Below are 22,399 nucleotides of genomic sequence, written 5' to 3'. Positions count from 1 at the left end.
ATAATTTAATCTTATTTATTAATTCCTCCTCCCCACCCCCCCCAAAAAAAACTATTTTAGTGGAAATGGAAACTAGGTCAATTTCTTCCATTATATTATTAAACTTAGCCTAGTTTTCAAGGGCAGGGTGTGAGGACACAATTTTTTCTGTCGCTCTCTGGAATGAGTATTAAGCATTACCATTCTCTTGAAGATCTAGTTATAATGATATCTGTGTTTAATTATGTATTTTGTGTATGAATCACTGCTTAACATAGTGCCAGGCACATAAGTACTTAATGTCTAAATGCTGAATAAGCAAGGATATTTATGCAATGAAATTATAGGCCCCTACTAATAAAGAAGTCATAATAAAGAAGAACTTTGTTTGACGTTTTTCTAGGATACATAATCATATTACCTGAAGATTCATTATGTAAATTTAAAAATTCAGCAATTTTGTAACCATAGTGCATCCAACTAGGAAGCAAACAATCAACTTCCATGTCGGTACACTCCAATAGAGCATCATTTAAAGAAAAAAGAGTGGTGAAAATGATTGACTTCAGGTAAGCAAAAGAAACCCAGAGCTAAAGCCAAAATATTTTCTCCAAAACATCAAAGAAATTTCTGTCTGATGTATGGAGGATACCTAGAAATTCAGAAGAAATGACAAAAGAACTTCTCTCTTAGAAATAGGAGTAGCTAGGCGTTATTGAAAAACAAAGGGTCAAATGAAAGGTGATAATAAAGTAATTAGTGGTCAAATTTAAATCTTACATCATAAGTGCATTTCATCCCTTGCAGGATAAATATAGGCTGAATCTGGGAGAAATACACATTTTTCCTCACAGATCACAACCACAGAAGGTAAAAAAGGAGAAAGATAGAAATTCTTAAGAAATAAAAAGCAAACGAGATAAGTAAGGACCAACTCAAGTAAGTCTTACAGATAGAAATTTCCTTACTATCTCCTTCTTTCTGCCTTTTCCCTTGGCCGCAGACGTGAAGGCTTTCAAAGTGAGTAACTTCTGAGGCCAGATTTTGTTTGTTTTCTTTTCTCTTATTTTCTTTTCTTTCCTTTCACTTATTTTGCTTGAGACTCAGACATTTCAATTTTATGGCAGGATGAATTTTTTGGGGGTGCACCACCCTTACCCCAAACCCATAAAACCCCTTCAGTTTCTCTTCCTTCTTACCCCTGCACCTGTTTTTATCATCATATTCCTTCCATCTTCTTGCCTGAGTCTTGACCAGTAGTTTTCTTGTCTTTTTTCTCCTCTCTCCTTTGTTTCCCTCCATTCTCTTTTTTCTTTTTTTCCTTCTCTTCCCATTTTTCCCTCTTTTTTAATCTGCAATTCTTCTTCCTCATTGTTCTACTTTCTCCTCATTTTCTTCCTCCTTCTCCTCTTCCCCACCCATAAGTCTATTATCATAATTGGGCTCCAGCTGTGAAGCTTTTGGAACTCATACATTTTTCTCCATGCCAAGCATACCATTTTAAGCCTTTGGACAAGATTAGTTCATATTTCTGTAAGATTAGAAGAACCTTGTATAAGTTTCCTAGGGCTGGCATAGCAAAGTACCACAGATTTGGAACAACAAAGCTATATTGTTCTGGAAGCTAGATATACAGTTCTGGAATCTAGAAATCAAGGTGTCAGCAGGACCATGCCCCTCTGAAGGCATTAGGGCAGGACCCCTTCCATGCCTCTCCTAGCTTCTGGTAGCCTCAGGTATTCCTTGACATGTAGTTGACCATCTTATCCCTGAGTCCCTTTATGTTGTCTTCCCTCTGTGCCTGTCTGTGTCAAATTCCCCCTTTTTATAAGGACACTGTCAGACTGGATTAAGATCTACTTTAATGTCTCATTTTAACCTGATTTCCTTAACTCTATTTCCAAATGAATTCAAATTCTAAAGTACTGGAAGTTAGGACTTCATTTATTTTTTTAGGGGGACATTCACCATTAAGTCCATATGTAAATTTTATGGTTGTTCATTGGATTGGTAATAGCTCAAACCATACAGAAAATGATTGAAAAATGGAAAAGATTTTAAGAACTATTCTTAGAATATCATCATTATTGACATTAGAGGGGGTGGACATTTGTTTACAATTGAACCTAAGCATTGAATAGGTTATATTCTTCTCTTTAGTTAAATAAAATCACTTAATAAATGAACATTTAGTATTTAAGCTACTGTTTAATCTTTACCTTAGTTTTTCTGCTGAAGAAAACTTCTGTAACTCAGTTTTCAATAAATAATAAACATTCCTGAAAACAGGATTTACTTAGAGTTAATGAAACCTAAATATAATGAGTTCATTTTGCCCCTGTTAAGTCAGAGGCATATCTGTGTGTGCTATTTTAATCTTTACTGTGAATGATTTTATTACTTTACCCATTTTCATAAAGAGATGACCATTTCCAAGGAAACATTGGGAATCATAAAACCCACAAAATGCATACCTTAATCCTATTTTGTTATGATAGTTTCAAATAGATAGATTTTTGGAAAGCCTCAGAGTAGAGTTCTTGATTCTCATACTGTGGTATGGTAAACAAGTATAAAATCTGTGAGCATAGTTTTTCTCTAATCAAATCAAAGTAGGGAAAAAGCAAGGTCTCTGAATGGGAATGGAAGCTCTAGCAGTGGGTGACTTATAACTTCAGAAGAACACTGAGGTCTCAAATGCAAAGCATGGGAGACACAGGAGGCTATTTTTTGGCAATATGAGTGCTGTCTGTATTCCAGCGACATAGTGGTCACTTGGGATGAGAGATTAATAAGTGGTAATAAGACTTAGATATCAGAAAAATCCATTAAAAAGCCCCCTGCATGCCTTACTTGAACTAACTCTCAGGACTGAGGCCTTAGTTCACATAACTCTTAAATGGTTACCTTGTAGTAAACTTTTCATATCCTCTCCTATAGCTGGTGAGTTGGGCAGTATTTGAAGTGTATGTGACCGAGGCAGTGGTCTTTCATCAGGTCCATGCTGGTCCACATTTTTAGTCTTCCTGGCACTAGAGCTATTAATAAAATGGCAGCTGTGTAGAATAAAGTAATAGTAATGCTGATGTATTTTGTATTTTGATGCCATCGTTGAAGCCATCTTTTCATCACCTGGCAACTCTACAAATCAGTGTCACCCCCACCCCACCAGTCCCCCAAAGGAATGCACTTGGCTCAAAGCAACAATCCATTTTCTCCCCCTAACACTCTGGTCAGAATCAGAAGTATGACGTTATAATATCAGTTTGGTGGTGGTGTTTTTAAAAGTAAAGTAGGAACTATATTTTGAAAAGGTTGGGTAAAGTAATATGCGGGTTGTCCTCAAGTCTCTTTATGACTTTTTTGTGTATCTTTTTCTGTAAGAGCTGAGAGATTTTAATAGATAATAGGGAATTAAATAGAATCATCACCTAATAAGCATGATGTGTGCTGTCACTGTTAATTCAAACATAATGAACAATGACTGAATAATGTTGCATAGAGAGGTCTGCCATATGCTCATTCTAGATGACTGTGGCAGGATGCTTCCTTAAATCTGGATACTATGAGCTAGCCAACAGCACTCCAAATAATCAGATTTTCTGCTACTCTCAGACTCTCGTAGGGATTTTGAGATTTTCAGTTAGTTGAATCATAATAATGAGTTCAGATCCTAAAGGGCTTTATAGATGTGTATGCAGTGGAAGAAAAGGAAGGTGGGGGTGGGGGGGAGACGAGGAGAGAAGGAGGGGAAGTCAAAAGAGGGAAGAAAATGAAATTTGAATGCTGTTTTCCTTATACCACGAGAAACACCTTCTGAATTAGAAACAGTCTGTTTTCCACACCTTCTCCCATCTAAAATTATATTAAATTCTGCTCTGTATAAAGCTGGAATACTAATGGCATATAGTATATTTAAGTGGACATTTCTCTCTGTATAACATTCTAATATCTAATTAAGGCCCAAATTATAATGTGTTCTGATGTGTAAGTAAAGCCAAATTGATTCTTCAGTTTTATTCCACAAAATTAATTGATGGATTTATCACACTCATTGACTGGATAATATTTGGTCTGAACAAACTGAAGGACTGCAAAATTAGTTCTAGTTAAATTGAAAGGGCTAGGTGTCTCACCCCAGGGAGGATACAGGGGAAAGTCCTTTTTTTTGGAAAAGGACTTCCGACTTTAGAAACCCATATAATCTGAAACAAGTCTAATGTCCTTTCTAAAGGACATTAGACTTGTTATTGGAATGTCACATTTGTTACTTAAATCCTTGAATAAGAATCTGAAGATCTCTGAAACGTGCTTCTTCATTTATATTGTGGGAATATGGTGCAAATTATGAGATTATATAAGTTTATGTACTTTATGAACTATAAAATGCTATAGAGCTCTGCTACTCCAAGTGTGATTTGTGGACTAGCAGCATTGGCATTACGTGGGAACTTGTGAGAAAGGCAGAATCTCAGGACCAAGACCAGATCCCCTAAAAGAGAATCTGAATTTCAACAAGATCTCTAGGTGATTCATAAGCATATTAAAACTTGACCGTTTCTTCGCTATGTATGTATTAACTTTGAGTATATTGTCATATATTATATAAATCTTTGAATAACCTAAACTATTTATTGGACATGATCTTTAGAGAAGAGAGATTATGGCAAATTAGCATCCTCCAAAAAAAGTCTGAACCAAGAAAAAACATGCAAATCCCATCCCCAAAGAAAATCCAGAAAGAATCCTTATATATCTCTTCAATGTATCTCCTTGAATAAATATACAGTAAGTCTAAACACATTAATCTTTTATTTTAACCTGTGTGTGGCACGAATATTATTAATTGGCGTGATGACCATGAAAGTTCAGAGTGGTCTGTAAGTCTGAGTTATATTAATGTTATAATGGTAAAGAAGAAAATGCGTTTATAGATTTATAAAAGATTTTCATCCACAAGAGTTGAAATGCATTCTTTCATTATAAAATGAATGTTCTTAAATAATAAGAAGTTTTAAACCCTAATCCTTGAACATTCTGGTAATTGAAGCCTTTTACTGAACTTTCTTTTTGTTACACCAGCAGCAGCAGCAGTAGCACTCTCTTGTACTGGTAGAGTATGGCTGAAGTATCATGGAAAGTTTCAATTCCAAACAGACATAGATGCTGGTATTTTTATTCTTTTTCCAAAGGAGATTTTGTTAACTGAGAGGAAAGGAAACAAAGTGGGAGAAAACGTTCTTTGTTTAAATGTTTTTTAACATTTAAACATTTAATGAGAAGTTTGGAGAAAATATAACCCGTTTATTTCACATATCACTTTGATACCTACTTTTCTTTTGAACTGAAACTATATTTTAGTAGGTTTCATGAAGTGTAGTGCATGTGTAGCAACAATAATGCACAGTCTGAAACAAATAAGATTTGAAAGTAACCTGGTTAAAAAGCAAGTAGCAAGGCTTGTCATTTTTAATCACTGATTTAGATAAACAGTTTTTTAAATCCAGGACTAAAACTCAAGTATGACTCACATTTAATCTGTAAAATATGAAGTAAATTAGAGACTTACTGACCGTTAAACTTATCTTAAGAGAAAAGATATATACACTGCAATGCTTTCAGATCTGAAATAAGTGGTTTAATCAAATCTGTAGTATCACTAAAGATTTCTGGGTTGGTTCTGAGTTTTGACTATCCTACTTACTTTTCTATACATGGAATAGCTGATTCTCCTGTCTCTATTTCTTTCTCAAACTCTCTGCTGTTCCTGTTGCCAATTAGGAATGATTTCAGTTGCAAGTAACAGAACAGGGACTTAAACAAAAGGACATTTAATTATCTCACAAAACATGAATCCAAAAGTGGGCATTTGGTTGTAAAGTCTCAGTGATGTCACCAAGGACCCAGGCTCTTTCTAACTCTTCATTTAGCTATTCTTAGTGTGTTGGTGTCTTCTTTTTTTAGCTGTAAAATGGCTGTCCCATTTCTGAGCATCGTATATTCACAATAAGACTCCTAGCAGAAAAGATGTGAGTAAGTGGCAGGGATGACTCACTTCACTACCTCTACCTTTATCAGGGAGGTAAGTCTTTTTCAGAAACCACCCTATAGAATTTCATTATGTCTCCTTGTCCCCTAACTGGTCATTGCTACTTTTAGCTGCGAGAGAGGAAGAGAAAGCAAGTATTTGACTTTTTTAAATCCTCATTTGTTGGGGACAGGCAAGAAGAAAACAGTTTGGGAATCGTTTATGGGTACATCACTGAAAATATCTGACACTCTCCTAGGCAGCAATTTAATTGGCCTAATTCAGAAGTTTTCTAGATATCATCTACTTTTGAGTATGTTCTGTATCATTACATCAAACTCTAAAGTGCATGTGAATCACTTGGAGATCTTGCTGAAAGATTATATGATACAGTAGAACTAAGGTGGGGCCTGAGAAATTGCATTTATAACAAGCTCTCAGGTGATGCCGATGCTGCTCAATCATAGAACCATAGTTTGAGTAGTAAAGTTATATATTCTGTCCTATCATATTTTAAAAATTTTGGTCTCAATATAGTTATGCCTACCCACATTCTCATCCCTTCATTCCTTCTGTAATTTTCTGTATAGTGTTATGTTTTTTTCTTTATCATTTTTATTTTTTCACTTGTCCTCAGTCACTTTTAATGAGATAATGCATGTGAAGGTGCTTAGCACACATAAATATTAGCTACAAATTCCTTTCATGTTTTCTCTCTTTTTCTACTCTTTCTTAATTTATGAAGGATTGTTTACTTTCTCCCTTTATATTCCTCTTTTAAAATTCCATTTATGGCTGGATGTGGTGGCTCATGCTTGTAATCCTAGAATTTTGGGAGGCTGAGGCAGGCAAATCACCTGAGGCCAGGAGTTTGAGACCAACCTGGCCAACATGGCGAAACCCCATCTCTACTAAAAATACAAAAATTAGCAAGATGTGGTGGTGTTCCTCTAGTTCCAGCTACCAGAGAGGCTAAGGCACAAGAATTACCTGAGCCCTGGGAACCAGAGGTTGCAGCGAGCCAAGATCATGCCACTGCACTCTGCCCTGGGCAACAGAGTGAGACTCCATCTCAAAATAAACAAAATAAAATTCCGTTTGTGAGGGAAAACGTTAACTATCTAAATTAACAAATGTAAATTTAGTTGCAGTGATAGTCTCGTGTCAAAGAAAAGACAAATCTCGTGTAAAAACAAATAGTAAGAGAGAGTAATTTCTTGGCCATCTCTTACACTGATGGAAAGGCTGAGCATATGTTTAATGAATTGTCACAGAATTCCCTGTCCAGATGGACACTGCTTTCTCAAATTAAACTTGTTATTCCTTAATTACAGTGTCACAGGAAATAAAGCACTATCTCTCAGGCAATATTATTGTTTTCCTGTTTTGTTTAATTATAAGCGTAGAACAGAATTACTTACAACTATGCCTCTTTGCAAGATTTCAGTTACATTGAAGGCTGAACAGACTTTTGTGAATCAGTGAGGCATCATTTATACTCGTGATTTCATTGGAAAATACATTGTGACTCTAGTCAGCCACCTTACATGTATACATTTAAGTGTCTTATCTTATTCCTTGAAGACAGCTTCTAGCTTGCAAGCAGTGATGTCCAATAGAGCTTCCTGCAATTATGGCAATATGCTATCTGCACTGTCCCATGGGGCAGTCACTGGCCACATGTGACACATAGCTAGTCCAAATAAAAAAATGGATTTTTAGATTTTATCTTAGTTATTGCACATTTAAATTTAGATGTTTGTGACTGGTGACTGTCATATCAGACAGACAGCTCTAGCAGTACTGAAAGGTTGTGGGTTTTGTTTTGACCATTGTAACTGATTGGTTCTGGAGGTGAACACCTCCTTCTTGTATACACTTATTGTCTAAGAGTCCATTTAGCTTTATAGAAAAAAAATTGTGAAATATAAATGGGGCTAACCTCACTAATTTTAGATTTATATATAGTAAAAAATGCATATAAATATTTTGGCTACTGGAGGATACAGCTTTGATAGAAATTCTTGTGACAGGATAAAGCAAAGAAATAGGAGCTAGTAATAGTATTTGAACAATAATTCTCTTGTCTGGGTTGAAGAATTTGTTGAATTTTATAGTTTTATGTCCATCTGAGTGTAAATTATTGCATTTCCATTAATATGTCATCATCTAATTAGTGTCCATAACATAAATTATCGATTTCCATTAATATGTCATCATCTAATTAGTGTCCATAACATAAATTATCAACATGCCTTTTTATTACCATCATTAATTCATTCATTTATTATGCATACTACACCAACTTTCAAAAGGAACAGGAGCTGATTCATTCATGTCATCACTTGGCTTTGCTTGAGTCAGTTCCAGTTCCTTTTGAAAGTTGGTGTAGTATTTGTCAGGATATTTGTAACACACCTTGAATATGACTTCTTACAGAGTAAAAATGCTAAGGTGTAAACCTCGTAATATTTATATTTTAATATTATACCTGTCCTCATCTTATTTCCCTTAGTCTTAGTTTCCATTTAATGAGTTTTTTTCAAGTACTTACATTTTTTTAATCTCTTAGAAAGCTTAAAAACTATGTTAAATTCTAGTAAATATATTTATTTACTTTAAGGTAGGGTCAAAATCCACCATTAAAAGTAAATAAATATATTGAGATAAATACTTTTTGGAGTTCATTTGATGGAATTGAGTATATATTTACATTTATATATTACATACATATTTATATGTTTATATGTATAATATACATATTTATATGTTTATATGTATATATTTATAACCCTTTGGAATTATTTTGGAGCTATTTATCAAAAATGATACGTGATGCATAAATGAACATTTGACCTAGCTATTCTAATTTGTGGTATTTTTCCTAGGGAAATAATCAAATGATATAGAAAGATATGTAAAATCATGTGCATTATATTTTTATTTTTAACAATTATATATAAAACAAAATAACATAAATGTGCATCAGTAACATATTGGATTAGTAAATCATACATGTAAGTTTGAATAGTAAGTATTATTAAATGATCACATATATATTTTTTTGACACTGAAAAATGGTGATACATAAAGAAAATCAGGTTACAAAATAGTAGTATGTGTAGAAAAACTCTTGTTTGGTTTAAAAGAGTGTGAATATTTATATTTGCATTAAAACATAGTGCTATATTTTAATGGCGGTTATCATTGTATGGTAGGATTAAGAATGATTTTAAACTTCTTTGTTATTTTTCCCCTTAAGTGTTAACAATGTCTATATACAAGCCTGATCATCAACTGGTATATTTTCTTTTCTTTTATTTATTTATTTTTTTTGAGACAGAGTTTCACTCTTGTTGCCCAGACTGGAGTGCAATGGTGTGATCTCAGCTCACTGCAGCCTTTGCCTCCCAGGTTCAAGCGATTCTCCTGCCTCAGCCTCCCAAGTAGCTGGGATTACAGATGCCTGCCACCATGCCTGGCTAATTTTTTGTATTTTTAGTAAAGACGGGGTTTCGCCATATTGGTCAGGCTGGTCTCAAACTTCTGACCTTAAGTGATCCACCTGCCTCAGCCTCCCAAAGTGCTGGGATTACAGGCGTGAGCCACCACGCCCAACCCAGCTGGTATATTTTCTTACAGCCATACCGATGGTTAAAATATGGAACCACTTCCATATTGTTTGAAAAATAGCCAATATTCTGAGTCCCTCAACAAGCATGACCCTGTCTCTGCTGCCCTGGCCACCTAGGCCCCTCCTCCCAGACTGCCTATATCCCAACTAATGATTTATTTCCTAAGTCATGACTGTATTATTACATACTAATTCAAGTTCTAAATAATGGCCATATATAATCAAAATGGTTACAGTTTTAGAAAGAGTATCTTCCAAATTAATAAAACATTTTAAAGGGTGTTGTGTTGTGTTGTATTTCACTGGAATTAATAGGGTCTGTCTCAAACAAGGATATTTATTAGTACCATAACTGGAAGTTGAGTTGGATGATGGACTTGGTTATAATTAGAAGCTTAATGATACGTCAAAAACAGAGAATATCCTATCTTGCTTCTCTGCCATCATAATGCTGGCTTCGCTCATGGTTCCAAGGTGGCTGCCAGTGGCTTTTAAGGGTAGTTATTTTCTTATTTTTTTCCAGCAGGAAAAAGGGGGAGAAAAATCCCTCTTTCTCAAATATGACCTGTAACAGTGTATCATGCCTAGGATATTATCAGTAGAATGCCTGGGCTTACTGCCTGAGACTAATCAAGGTCTGTTGTCTGGGTATGGGTCTCTATTCTCTGAATCATGTGAGGGTGTGGTGTATACCTGAAAAAACTGAGTTTCTCATTGTGAAGAAAAAAATTGTGAGATAAATGCTTTATAGGCAAACAGTGATGTCCATTTCAGCTACTTACAGATTTGGTTGTCCAGACATTTCACTCTGGTGGAAACTATTATTTCTTTATAGTGTACACATACACACACAAAGTCTAAAGCAAATAATACCATTATATAAAAGTGAATGGATTGTAGCATTTAAGATCAATACGACTACTTTATTTTCAATAAATAAATGTTATAATCAGTTGAAATGTATTCATTTGACTTATAAATCACCTTCACTACTACAAGCCTAGGATTATGATACCAGTGGGATTACACACACATACATACACACACAGTTGTAGCTGACCTTGAGAAAAGCATTTATGTGCAAGCAGCATATTTATGAAGTGCAGGAATCAGTAACAGGGGCATGGGAAATAATTACGGCAAAGAAAGGGTAGCCAAAGTGAGTTATTAAGCATGCCACTGTTAGAGGCATTGGAGCAAGGAGACTTGGAGAAATTATATAATATACAGTGCCTCTGAATTATCCCACTTGAGTGAGGGAGCTGGGGAATTTATACACCAACTCCCATCATTTACTTGTTGAGGGCTTGCTCCCAGGGGTTTTAATTCTCCATCACTTCTAGTTTGGTACATATACAGGCCCAGGAAGCTTCTGAGATTCTGCGGGGAGAACTCTTGGCACACATACAGATTCTGGCAGTTAGAAGTCATAAAAGCAGCATGACTTGATGGGATCTGAGGGATATGGGTGTGGCTCTGAAGTGTCCATTACATTCACATGCATGCATGCATTCATATGATAGGCATATATGTATTTGTGAGATTGCATATGTATATGTATGACAGTTATAGTTACTATTATATTTTATACTACACAAATGAGGAAACTGAGGCACAAAGGCATTAACCTGCTCATAATTGCACAGTTAGTAATTAGCACAATGGGAATTCAACTTCAGGTTGCTGGTATCTGGTCCTTTGCCTCTTAATTACTACCCTCTTGGAATCAGGATACCATATTTTTTCCCCTCAGTGAAACTGTTTTACAGCATTAGATTATTTTAAAGGGCCTTGTTACCACTATTTTCACTTTGTTGCATGTCACAGTGGGCCTTGGGGCAAATGTCACACTGCCCTCTGGCGTGGGTTATCCTGTACAGAATCCAGGCCTTTTATGGCCAATGTTTACATTGAATTTGAATTTTCATTAATTGATAACCTTTTAAGGACAGCATCTCTTTGAGCGAATGCAATCAGGAAATTAATTTCAAATGATTGTGGTACTGCGTCACTGAGGCCCCAGAGTCCTAACAAAGGTTAGGAAATGCAGACAGTGACTCTCAGCATGAGTTGTCTTGCACAGCAAACATGTAAAAATTTAGAAACCCAGTCAAGCACATATTGTTTATTTCTGCTTTAATGTATATTCTCCTATAAACAAGCCAGGTGCCTGGGAGCATCTGCTTTATTTGACTGTTATACATTTTTTATTTGACACTTCAATATTGCCTTTGGTATTGTTGTCTAATACACTTCATTATCTTAAAGTGTATTATTTCCGGAGTTTGACAGCATATTTAGCATTGTACAATATGTGAGAAGGGAAAGCCCCATTCTGAGTGCTGGTGGTGATCATCCTTCCAGCTCCATTTTGGTGTGCTGAGAGTAATTGCCACTAAATGGAAGTGTACGTGGATGGATTTGATCAATGGGTGAGTTGGAAAATGAAAGTTGAGGGGGCGCATCTGTGCCTTGTCTGAATAGCTCCTTTACCAATGTTCTCTTTGAATAACACGAAAGTCCAGTGAAGATCTCTTCCCCATTTCCCTCCTCCTCTTTCTCCTCATCATAATAATCATGATTATTTCTACATTGTAGAGGGAGTAATTAGGAGAGTGGGTTTTGTGCTCAGACTAGTTGTGCTCAAGCCCCAACTGCTTCATGTATTTATTTATTTTACTTTTATATTAAGGTATATGTGCTGGATGGAGCTGGCCTGCACCAGCTTGCAAGAACTGATTTTGCAAATCTCTTCCAAGTTCATGTTCAGTCATGTTATGTTGGTAGCTTGAAATACTTATGTATACATCACTGGCTAGTTCAAGATGTTGAGTATTGCTACAAAAATGTCTTCTCATGTCCCTCCCTGGCCTAAACCATTCCCATATGAGGTTATCCCTGTTTTGACTTCTATAAATGTCAGTTAATTTTGCATTTATTGAAATTTATGTAAGGAAACATCAGCATGTCTTCTTTTGAACCTGATTTCTTTTATTCAAGAACATGTCAGTGAGTCATGCATGTTTCTGTATGTAACTGTGCTTAACTCCTTTTTTGGTATAAAGTGTGCTGTTCAACATGTTATATGATAGTCCATAACCACATGTGACTGTTGAGTTCTTCAAGTATGGCTAGTGAAACTGAGCAACTAAATTTTTAACCAGGGAACTAAATATCACAGCACATTGAATTGAGATGTGCTCTAATGTAAAATACACATTAGATTTCGAAGAGAGTATGTAAAACAGGTTGTAAAATATCTTCATATTTTTTATATTGATCATGTATTAAAATGATACAACTGATAATATTTTGATTTATTGCGTTAAATAAAATATATTACTGAAAATGGTTTCACCATATATTAACTTGGGCTATGTAACAAATTACCACAAACTTGGTGGCTTAGAACAACAGGAATTTATTCTCTCATTTTTCTGGAGACCATACATCTGAAATCAAGATGTCAGGAGGGTTAGTTCCTTCTGGAGGTTCTGAGGGAGAATCCATCTCATGCCTCACTCCTAGCTTCAGGTGGTTGTTGCAATTCTTGGCGTTGCTTGATTTGTAGACATATCACTCCAGTTTCTGCCTCCATCTTCGCATGGTCTTCTGTGTCTTTTCCTTTTCTATCCCTTATAAAGACACTTTTTATTGGATTTCAGGCCCACCATAATCCAGGATGATCTCATCTTGAGGTCCTCACCTGTGTACCAAAGACACATTCCAAATAAAATTCTATTCTGAAGTTTGTATGTGAATCTTTCTGGGAGCGGCATTTTTCAATGTACTACACACATGCTTTTCATTTGTTTTTTACTTTATTTAATGTGACTACTAGAATGTTTAATATTACATATGTGGCTTGCATTGTGTCTCTATTAAACAGTGCTGCTAGATGGTATCCCATCAGATGAGTATACTTTAATATACCTATTCATCAGTATGAGATCATTTTTAGCTGTCATCTCTTCAAATCTTTCTCCTCTTTTCATCTAGGGCTTCAAGCGCATGTGTGGTAAAACGTTTTTGTGTCTTGTGTGTTTCCTTTATTCTTAAATTTCCAGACCAGGTGCAGTGGCTCACACCTGTAATCCCAGCACTTTGGGAGGCCGAGGCGGTCAGATTACTTGAGGTCAGGAGTTTGAGACCAGCCTGGCCCACATGGTAAAATCCTGTCTCCACTAAAAATATAAAAATTAGCCTTGTCTGAATAGCTCCTTTACCAATGTTCTTTTTGAATAACACAAAAGTCCCCCCCCCCCTTGACCTCCCAAAGTGCTGGGATTACAGGTGTGAGCCATCACACCCAGCCATTTCTAGATGTTTCTGTATGCTTTATTGGGCGTAGCGGTTCACATCTGTAATCCCAGCCACCTGGGAGGCTGAGGCAGGAGAATCGCTTGAACCTGAGAGGCGGAGGTTGCAGTGAGCCAAGATCGCACCACTGCACTCTAGCTGGGTGACAGAGTGAGACTTGGTCTCAAAAAGAAAAAAGAAAAAATTAAATTTCCATCCTTTTGTCCTCTGACCCATCATCCAGTTTAATAAGGCTCTCTTCTATTGTGTCCAATCTTCAGCCAAACTCAGTCACTGATTTCTTAATTTCAGTGATTTTATTTTCCATGTTTAGAGTTTTTGTTTTTTATGCACAGATTCCAGTTCTCTAATAAAAAAATTTTGATTTTGCTGTTGATTTTCTTGACATATTAATCAGTTATTTTGGTGTTCGTATCTGAGTCTGTTGTCTTTTTATTTTCCCCTTGGTCTTGCATTTGTAATAATAATGGTTTATTAAATATTTAGCACATATTTGAAACACTGTAGAGGCACAGGATGACAGTATCCTCCTGAGAGGGTAATTTGCTATGTGGCACAGGGAATCGCCTCAGCCCAGCTGGCAGCCGAGCTAACTCAAGGCTGGGCTGTAGTTTTTATACCTCTCAGTCTGCCTTTGCTTTAAGTCTTCCTATGTTTTAGCTCTTCAGGTATTCTACTTGAGAACCCGAGGTGTTTACTAGGGCCTTTTCCTATGGCATATTTTAAATTTCATTTTTATCTTCCTAGCAGGATATGACTATTAATAACTCTTCCATACCACTAGCCAGTTCCTTTCTACTAGATTCTTAGCATTTTATCTAATACCACTTAAGAATTGGTAAATACCTCAAAACAAAAACTCATGCTGAGGATTGGAATCACTTCTGTTTAGACACTTGGCCCCTCAACTTCTCTCTAATTTGGCAGCACCAAATCAATTTTTGTATCAGCAGCTACATGAGATTATCAAAAGCTCTGCTGGCTTCTCTGCCATTTAGGTGCATCTGCCAGGCTTGTTAGCTTCTCATTTTGTACCAAGAACTGGCACATGACCCAAGGGGAGAACCGGTGTATAGAAAGCTGGGCTCAGCTTGAGGATTGTCCTTTGCATTATCTTTGCCTCTGCAGTCCTGGCTTCCTTGGAAGATCCTACAACCCAAGAACAGATGTTTTGCTTTGTTATTGTCTTTCCTAGTGCTCACTGAAAGCTTTGTCTTTACTCCATCAGAAGAGGAAGTTGCAAGATAGCATTTTAAGCAGAACTCAGACGCAATTTTATTAAAATTTAATTTCAGTCACAAGCATCACATCCTATTCTTTCCCTCACTGAAACCCCTAAATTATATGCTTTGAAATATAAATAGGAAGCTCCTTTCCTGCCCTGAGTCATCAGCCTGATGACTATCATGAGAGTTCAGTATAATGTATAGTGGAAACAAGTCTCCAAGGCAAGCTTTAGTAGAAACTAGAGTTGTGTGCTAGGTTAACTCATATCACTTTGCTTCACGCTGGGATGTCTTCTTTTATACACTGGGTTCACTTTCTAATTGGCTCTGCCTACCCAGGTTGCACTTTAAAGCCCTGAGCCTGGCTCACTCTATTACATCTAATCTCTAAACTGGCCTAATTCCTTGCCACAAATTTCGGTTTTATTCTCTAATGTTATGTTACCGTCCCTAAATCTTCTTCACTTTGGCCATGCCAACAGGCCAGATTAGGATATATGACTTCAACTTACCACAAGATCCTCCCGATACTGCTTTACTCAATGGCCTTGGGTAGATTCCAGTTCTGATTTTGGACGGAATTTTCTGGTTCTACCACACCTCAGTTCGTGCCTATAAAGAAAGCTTTTGAAAGCTGCATTTCATACTCTGGTACAGGTGGAAAATAAGTTTCAATCTATGTGTTAGCGCAAATTGGAGATGGACTCCTTGGTTGTTGAAAGAATGTTATAGCAGATGGATCATAGGTATTTCAAATATAGAAGGGGTGATACAGATTACACTTGTGAATTTTGGATGAGAAATGTTCCTTTTAGATTTCATCTAAGGAAGGATGAAGAAAATAGTTATATCAAGTATCTGTTATATACTAGGTGTTTCTTTTCTTTTCTTTTTTTTTTTTTTTTTGAGATGAAATCTCACTCCATCACCTAGGCTGGAGTCCAATGGCACAATCTCGGTTCACTGCAACCTCTGCCTCCTGGGTTCAAGTGATTCTTATGCCTCAGCCTCCTGAGTAGCTGGGACTCTATAGGCATGCACTACCACACCTGACTAATTTTTGTATTTTTAGTAGAAACAGGGTTTTGCCATGTTGCCCAGGCTAATCTCAAACTCCTGGACTCAAGCAATCCCCCCTTTTGGCCTCCCAAAGTGCTGGGATTACAGGTGTGAGCCATCAGACCCGGGCATTTCTAGATGTTTCTGTATGCTTTATCCCACTGCTGTCAGGTAATTGAATATCTAAGGATGTCCGATGTCTTAGCAGTAGAAGAATCTAATTAGCAAATACTCTCCTTGGCATGGAACTGAACGTAATTTCATAACAAATGAATATTTGTATTACTATAGTCAACTTACATAAATGCCTGCTGATTTTCATCGTCATGCAAAAATGCTTTTTATGCCCAATGCTAAATTTATTGAGGTATAACTTAAATATGGTGTATACACAGATTCTAAGTATGAACATTGATCAATTTTGGCAAATGAATATACCCATGTTACCCATTCTCTGGCAAGATGAAGAGCATTTCTGTCATCCCAGAGAGTTTCCTTGTGCCTTTCCCAGTCAAGTCTCCCCTACCCAGAAACAAATACTAATCTTATTTCTATCATAATAGTTTTGTCTCGTGTAGAATTTTATACAAATAGGATTTTATGTCCTATTTTGTTTCTGGAGCCTTTTTCTCAGAATAATGTTGAGACTCATGTTGTTATCTGTATCAGTAGCTTATTTGTTATTATTACTAAGTAGTGTTCTATAATATGAATATACTGCTAATTACCTATTTTCCTATTAATGGGCATCTGAACTTTTTCATATTTTGGCTATTATAAATAAATCTTCTGTAAAGATTTGTATATGAGGCTTTCTTTTGTCAACATAGGTTCTCATTTTTCTTAAATACCTATAAATGAGATTCCTGGGTTATAGAATATGTCTATTTAACTTTTAAAGAAATGCCTGTACTAATGATACTCCACGTCTTGAGGTCTATTTTGTCTACTATTCATATAGATTATTCCTATATTGATTGTATGGAATATATTTTTCCTTCCTGTTATATCAAAACCTGTCTGTATCTTTAAAGGGCATTTCTTATAAATAAGATATATAGTGGATCTTTCATTTCAATATATTCTGACAATCCCTTCTTTTTAACTGGGATATTTAGTCAAATCCAATGCAATGTAGACATTAATATGTTTGGATTTAAGGCTACCATCTTGGTATCTAGATTATACTTGTCTCACCTGTTCAGTATTTCCTGAGATGAATCGAGTAATTTTTAGTACTCTCTTTTTTATCTCCTCTATTGGCCTTTTAATTATGCACTCTGGTCTTTTTTTAGTGCATGCTCAAGAGAAAGAGGCAGCAAACTACATCCTGCAGGCCATATCCAGCCCTAGTTCTTTATACACAAAGTTTCACTGGAACAGTTATGCCTATTTATTTACAAACTACGTATGGCTGCTTTTGGACTACAATAGTACAGCTAAGTAGCTGTGACAAAGACTAAACAGCCTGTAGAGTCTAAAACATTTACTAATTAACCCTTTACAGAAAAAGTATGTGAGCCCCTGCTGTAGAGATTACAAATATATGCATTTTCACTCTCTATAGCCTACCTCAGAAAACATCCCACTACTCCACAAACAATATATGAAACTTACAATAATATATTTCTAATTACCAAACTCCTGCACTTTGTGTCCTTTTGTCACATGTCATACCTCTACATATGCTATAAACCCCACAGTACATTTTTTGTTTTTGTTGTTTTTTGAGACCGTCTCACTCTGTCACCCAAGCTAGAGTGAAGTGGCAGGATCTCTCCTCACTGCAAACTCTGCCTCCTGGGTTCAAGTGATTCTTGTGCCTCAGCCTCCGAGTAGCTGGGATTGCAAACATGCAGCACCACACCCAGCTAATTTTTGTATTTTTAGTAGAGACGGGGTTTCACCATGTTGGTTAGACTGGTCTCGAACTCTTGGCCTCAAGTGATCTGCCTGCCCACCCGCCTCAGCCTCCCAAAGTACTAAGATTACAGGCATGAGCCATCACACCGGGCCCCACAGTCATTTTTAACAATTCTACTTTAAATAGCCTGAATTTCACTTTAAATACTCTTTTAAATAACAGACTTAATCTTGTGAAGTAGGTCTGCTGGAGATAAATTATTTCAGCTTTTGTCTGTCTGAAAATATCTTTATTTGTCTTTCATTTTTAAAAGATATTTTCACTGGATATGAAATTCTAGTTTGACAGTTTTTTCTTTTAGTACTTTAAAAATGTCTTCTCAGGCTGGGCACAGTGGCTCACACCTCTAATCCTAGCACTTTGGGAGGCCAAGGTGGGTGGATCACCTGAGGTCAGGAGTTTGAGACCAGCCTGGGAAACATGGTGAAACCCCATCTCTATTAAAAATACAAAAAATTAGCCGGGCGTGGTGCGGGCGCCTGTAGTTCCAGCTGTCTGGGAGGCTGAGGCAGAGAATTGCTTGAACCCAGGAGGTGGAGGTTGCAGTGAGCCGAGATCATGCCACTGCACTCCAGCCTGGGAGACAAGAGCAAGACTCAGTCTCAAAAACAAAAAAAAGAAAAAAGAAATCTTCTCATTAGCTTCTTGCCCCTAGTGTTTCTGATTAAAAATCAACCATTAATTTAATTGTATCATTGTTTCCTGTATGTTGTCTTTGCATTCTTTGACCACTTTCTAGATTTTCCTTAATCTTGGTTTTCATCTGAGTATGTTTTGCCTTCTTATGATTTACTTCATATTTATCCTTCCTGAGATTAACCCAGCTGCTGTGATCTGTGAGTTGATGTCTTTTATTATTTGTGGAAAATTCTCGATTATCTTTTAAAATATTTCTTCTCCTCCTCTCTCCCTTTATTCCTTCTGGAATACCAATTATACACTTCTTAAACTGTTTGATAGTGTCCTCAGATCTCGAATAATGGTTCTTTTTTAACTCCTTTTACTCTTTGTATTTAAGTTTGGATAATTTATTTTGAATGTCTGCAAATTTACAGCTTCGCTTCTCTTCTGTGTCCAGTCTGCTGCTAATCTCATATAAATATTTTTTCAAGTTTTATACTATCTTTTTTATTTCTAGCATTTACATTAGGCTCATTTTTATAGTTTTTGTCTCTTAAATTCTCCATCTGTTCATGCATGTTGTCTACCCTTTCCTTTATGTACTTTAACATATCTGTTATAGCTATTGTATGAGACTGGTGCATTGCCCGTTCATTGCACAGAGAGGGTGATCATAGTTATTTTAAAATTCCTATCTGACAGTTCCAACATATGAGTTATTTGGGGTCTGTTTCCTTTAATAAATTTTTCTCTTGATAATGACTCATATTTTTCTGCCTTTTCATGAGTCTCAAATTTTTATTGAATTCTGAACATTGTATGTAAAAATAGAAAAAGAGAAACCAAAGAAAATTTTATGTCCAGAAAATGACATGTCTCTTCTTCCATTATGCTCTAGCATGTATTTGTGCATGTGGGAGGTTGAAGAGATATGGTGAGTCAACTTAGGTTGTGTTTGAGACATGTTTGAGCTTTGTTCACCACGGGCCTGTCTTAGCTCTTCTGTTCCACCCTTGGACTTTGGCAGGCCATATGTATCTCAACTTGGGTGTGAGGGGAATTCTCTCTCAGCAATTGTGTCCTCTCACCCCCAGTAGCATATGGTTAATGCTGGGCATGGTTGTGTGTGTGTGTGTGTGTGTGTGTGTGTGTGTGTGTGTGTGTGTGTTTTTTCTCAGTTCTCTCCACTATTCTCATACTTGAGTAGGTACAAATCTTCACTTCAGGGGATTCTCTTTTAGCCTTTCCTTCAGCAGCAGACAGCCACAGCCTGGTATTCCGTCTAAGGTTGAGCACATTTGTGGGGTTTCTTTTAATCCTCTCACATACACCCTTAGACTTAAGCGGTCCCAGGGGATGTGCCTGGAGAGGCACTCTCTTAGCTCTCCTCCTCTTGCTCTAGTGGTAGACAGCTGTGGTATTTAGCATGAGGCCCAACTTGGCCTAGAACATTTTTCTCACTTCTCCTGGTCTGCCATAGTCTTTACTATCATTGCTTCTCAGTTCTCCTGCCCTGTCCCTAGTTTTTCTCATGAAGGCCTGTGGAAAAGAACTGGTTGTGGGGGGTGGAGTGGGTGGGTCCCCTTTCATTTGGGGATCTCAGGCTAAACCTGTACATATATGGTCTTAAAATTTGCTGAAAGGTTAGAAAGTTTCTTCTTACCTGCATCTGAAGTGATTTCTTCATATATATTTTTTCCCATTCTGTAAGTTATCTGTTTACTCTGCTGATAGTTTCTTTTGCTGTGCAGAGCTCTTTAGGTAAATTGGGCCCATTTGTCAATTTTTGATTTCATTGCAATTGCTGTTGAGGTCTTAGTCACAAACTCTTTCCAAGGCCAGCATCCAGATATGTGATTCCCGTATTTCCTAGAATTTGTGCAGTTTGATATCTTACATTTAAATATTTAATCCATCTTGCATTAATTTTTGTATATGGTGAAAGATAGACTTGCAATTTCATTCTGCATATAGCTAGCCAGATAGTCTAACACAATTTATTGATTAGGGAGTCCTTTTCCCTTTGCTTATTTTTGTCAACATTGTCAAAGTTCAGATGGCTATAGGTGTGCAACTTTATTTCTGGGTTCTCTATTCTGTTCCATTGATCTCTGTGTCTGTTTTTGCACCAATACCATGCTGTTTTGGTCACCGTAGCCCTGTCATGTAGTTTGAAGTCAGGTAATGTGATGCCTCCGGCTTTGTTCTCTTTACTTAGGATTACTTTGGTTGTTCAGCCTCTTTTCTGGTTTCATAGGAATTTTAGAATAGTTGTTTCTAATTCTAGAAAATAATGTTGGTAATTTGATAGGAATAATGTTCAATTTGTAGACTGATTTGGGAAGTATGGCCATTTTAACAATATTGATTCTTCTGTCCATGAGCATGAAATGTTTTTCCCTTTGTTTGTATCATCTATTTTTTTTTTCTTTCAGCAGTTTTTTAGTTCTCTTTGTAGATATCTTTCACCTCCTTGGTTGGATGTATTGCTAGGTATTTTTCTTTTATATGTATCCATTGTAAACAGGATTGAGTTAAAAAGACATGAGCAGACACTTCTCAAAAGAAGACCTACAAATAACCAACAAACATGTGAAAAAGTTTTCCACATCACTAATCATCAGAGAAATGCAAATCAAAACCGCAATAAGATATCATCTCATACCAGTCGGAATGGCTATTATTAATAAGTCAAAAATCCACAGATGTTGGCAAGGCTTTGGAGAAAAGGAAATACTTTTCCATTTTTGGTGGTAATGTAAATTAGTTTAGCTACTGTGGAAAAGTGTTTGAAGATTTCTCAAAGGACTTAAAACGGAACTATGTTAGACCGAGAAATCCCACTACTGGGTATATATTCAAAGGAAAATAAATCATTCTACAAAAAAAAAAAAAAAGACACATGTACCTGTATGTTCTTTGCAGCATTATTCACAATAGCACAGACATGGGATCAACCTAGAGTGGCCATCATTGCTGAATTGGATAAAGAAAATGTGGTACATAAACACCAGGGAATACTACACAGCCATAAAAAAGAATGAAATTATGTTCATTCCAGCAACATGGATGCAGCTGCAGGCCATTATCCTAAATGGATTAGCACAGGAACAGAAAACTAAATACCACATGTTCTCATTTATGAGTGGGAGCTAAACATTGGTTACTTGTGGACATAAAGATGACAACAATAGACATTGGGGTCTATAGAGATGGTAGGAAGGGTTGAAAAACTAACTGTTGGGTACTATGCTCAGTACCTGGGTGATGGGATCATTCATATTCCAAACCTCCAATCACACAGTATACCCAGGTAACAAACCTGCACAGGTAACCCTGAATCTAAAATAAAAGTTGAAAACATAAATAAATAGTTAGTAGTTTCTTCTTTCTTCCACTACTCAGCTTAAAAAATGAAGCAGCCATGCTGTTTTGGTTACTATAGCCTTGTAGTATAGTTTGAAGTCAGATAGCATGATGCCTCCAGCTTTGTTCTTTTGGCTTTGGATTGTCTTGGCAATGTGGGCCCTTTTTTGGTTCCATATGAACTTTAAAGTAGTTTTTTCTAATTCTGTGAAGAAAGTCATTGGTAGCTTGATGGGGATGGC

General features: G+C 36.5%; 1 protein-coding gene across 2 annotated transcripts in view; it reads left to right on the top strand.

The window, feature by feature from the left end:
• The window catches only part of RBMS3 (RNA binding motif single stranded interacting protein 3), a 1,191,227-nt gene that overhangs the window by 152,649 nt on the left and 1,016,179 nt on the right, over positions 1 to 22,399 (top strand). The window contains exon 1 of one of the 2 annotated variants that reach the window (XM_058442834.1): positions 539 to 548. The exons of the other annotated variant lie outside the window; for it this stretch is intronic. The gene's annotated coding sequence lies outside the window, so the exon portion shown is untranslated. Of the gene's footprint in view, positions 1 to 538; positions 549 to 22,399 lie in introns of those variants that run through there. 2 annotated transcript variants of the gene reach the window in all.

Source organism: Hylobates moloch, unplaced genomic scaffold (genome assembly GCF_009828535.3).
Source record: "Hylobates moloch isolate HMO894 unplaced genomic scaffold, HMol_V3 SCAFFOLD_8, whole genome shotgun sequence".
NCBI classification, from domain to species: domain Eukaryota; kingdom Metazoa; phylum Chordata; class Mammalia; order Primates; family Hylobatidae; genus Hylobates; species Hylobates moloch.
This window is presented reverse-complemented; position numbering and strand designations above follow the sequence as displayed.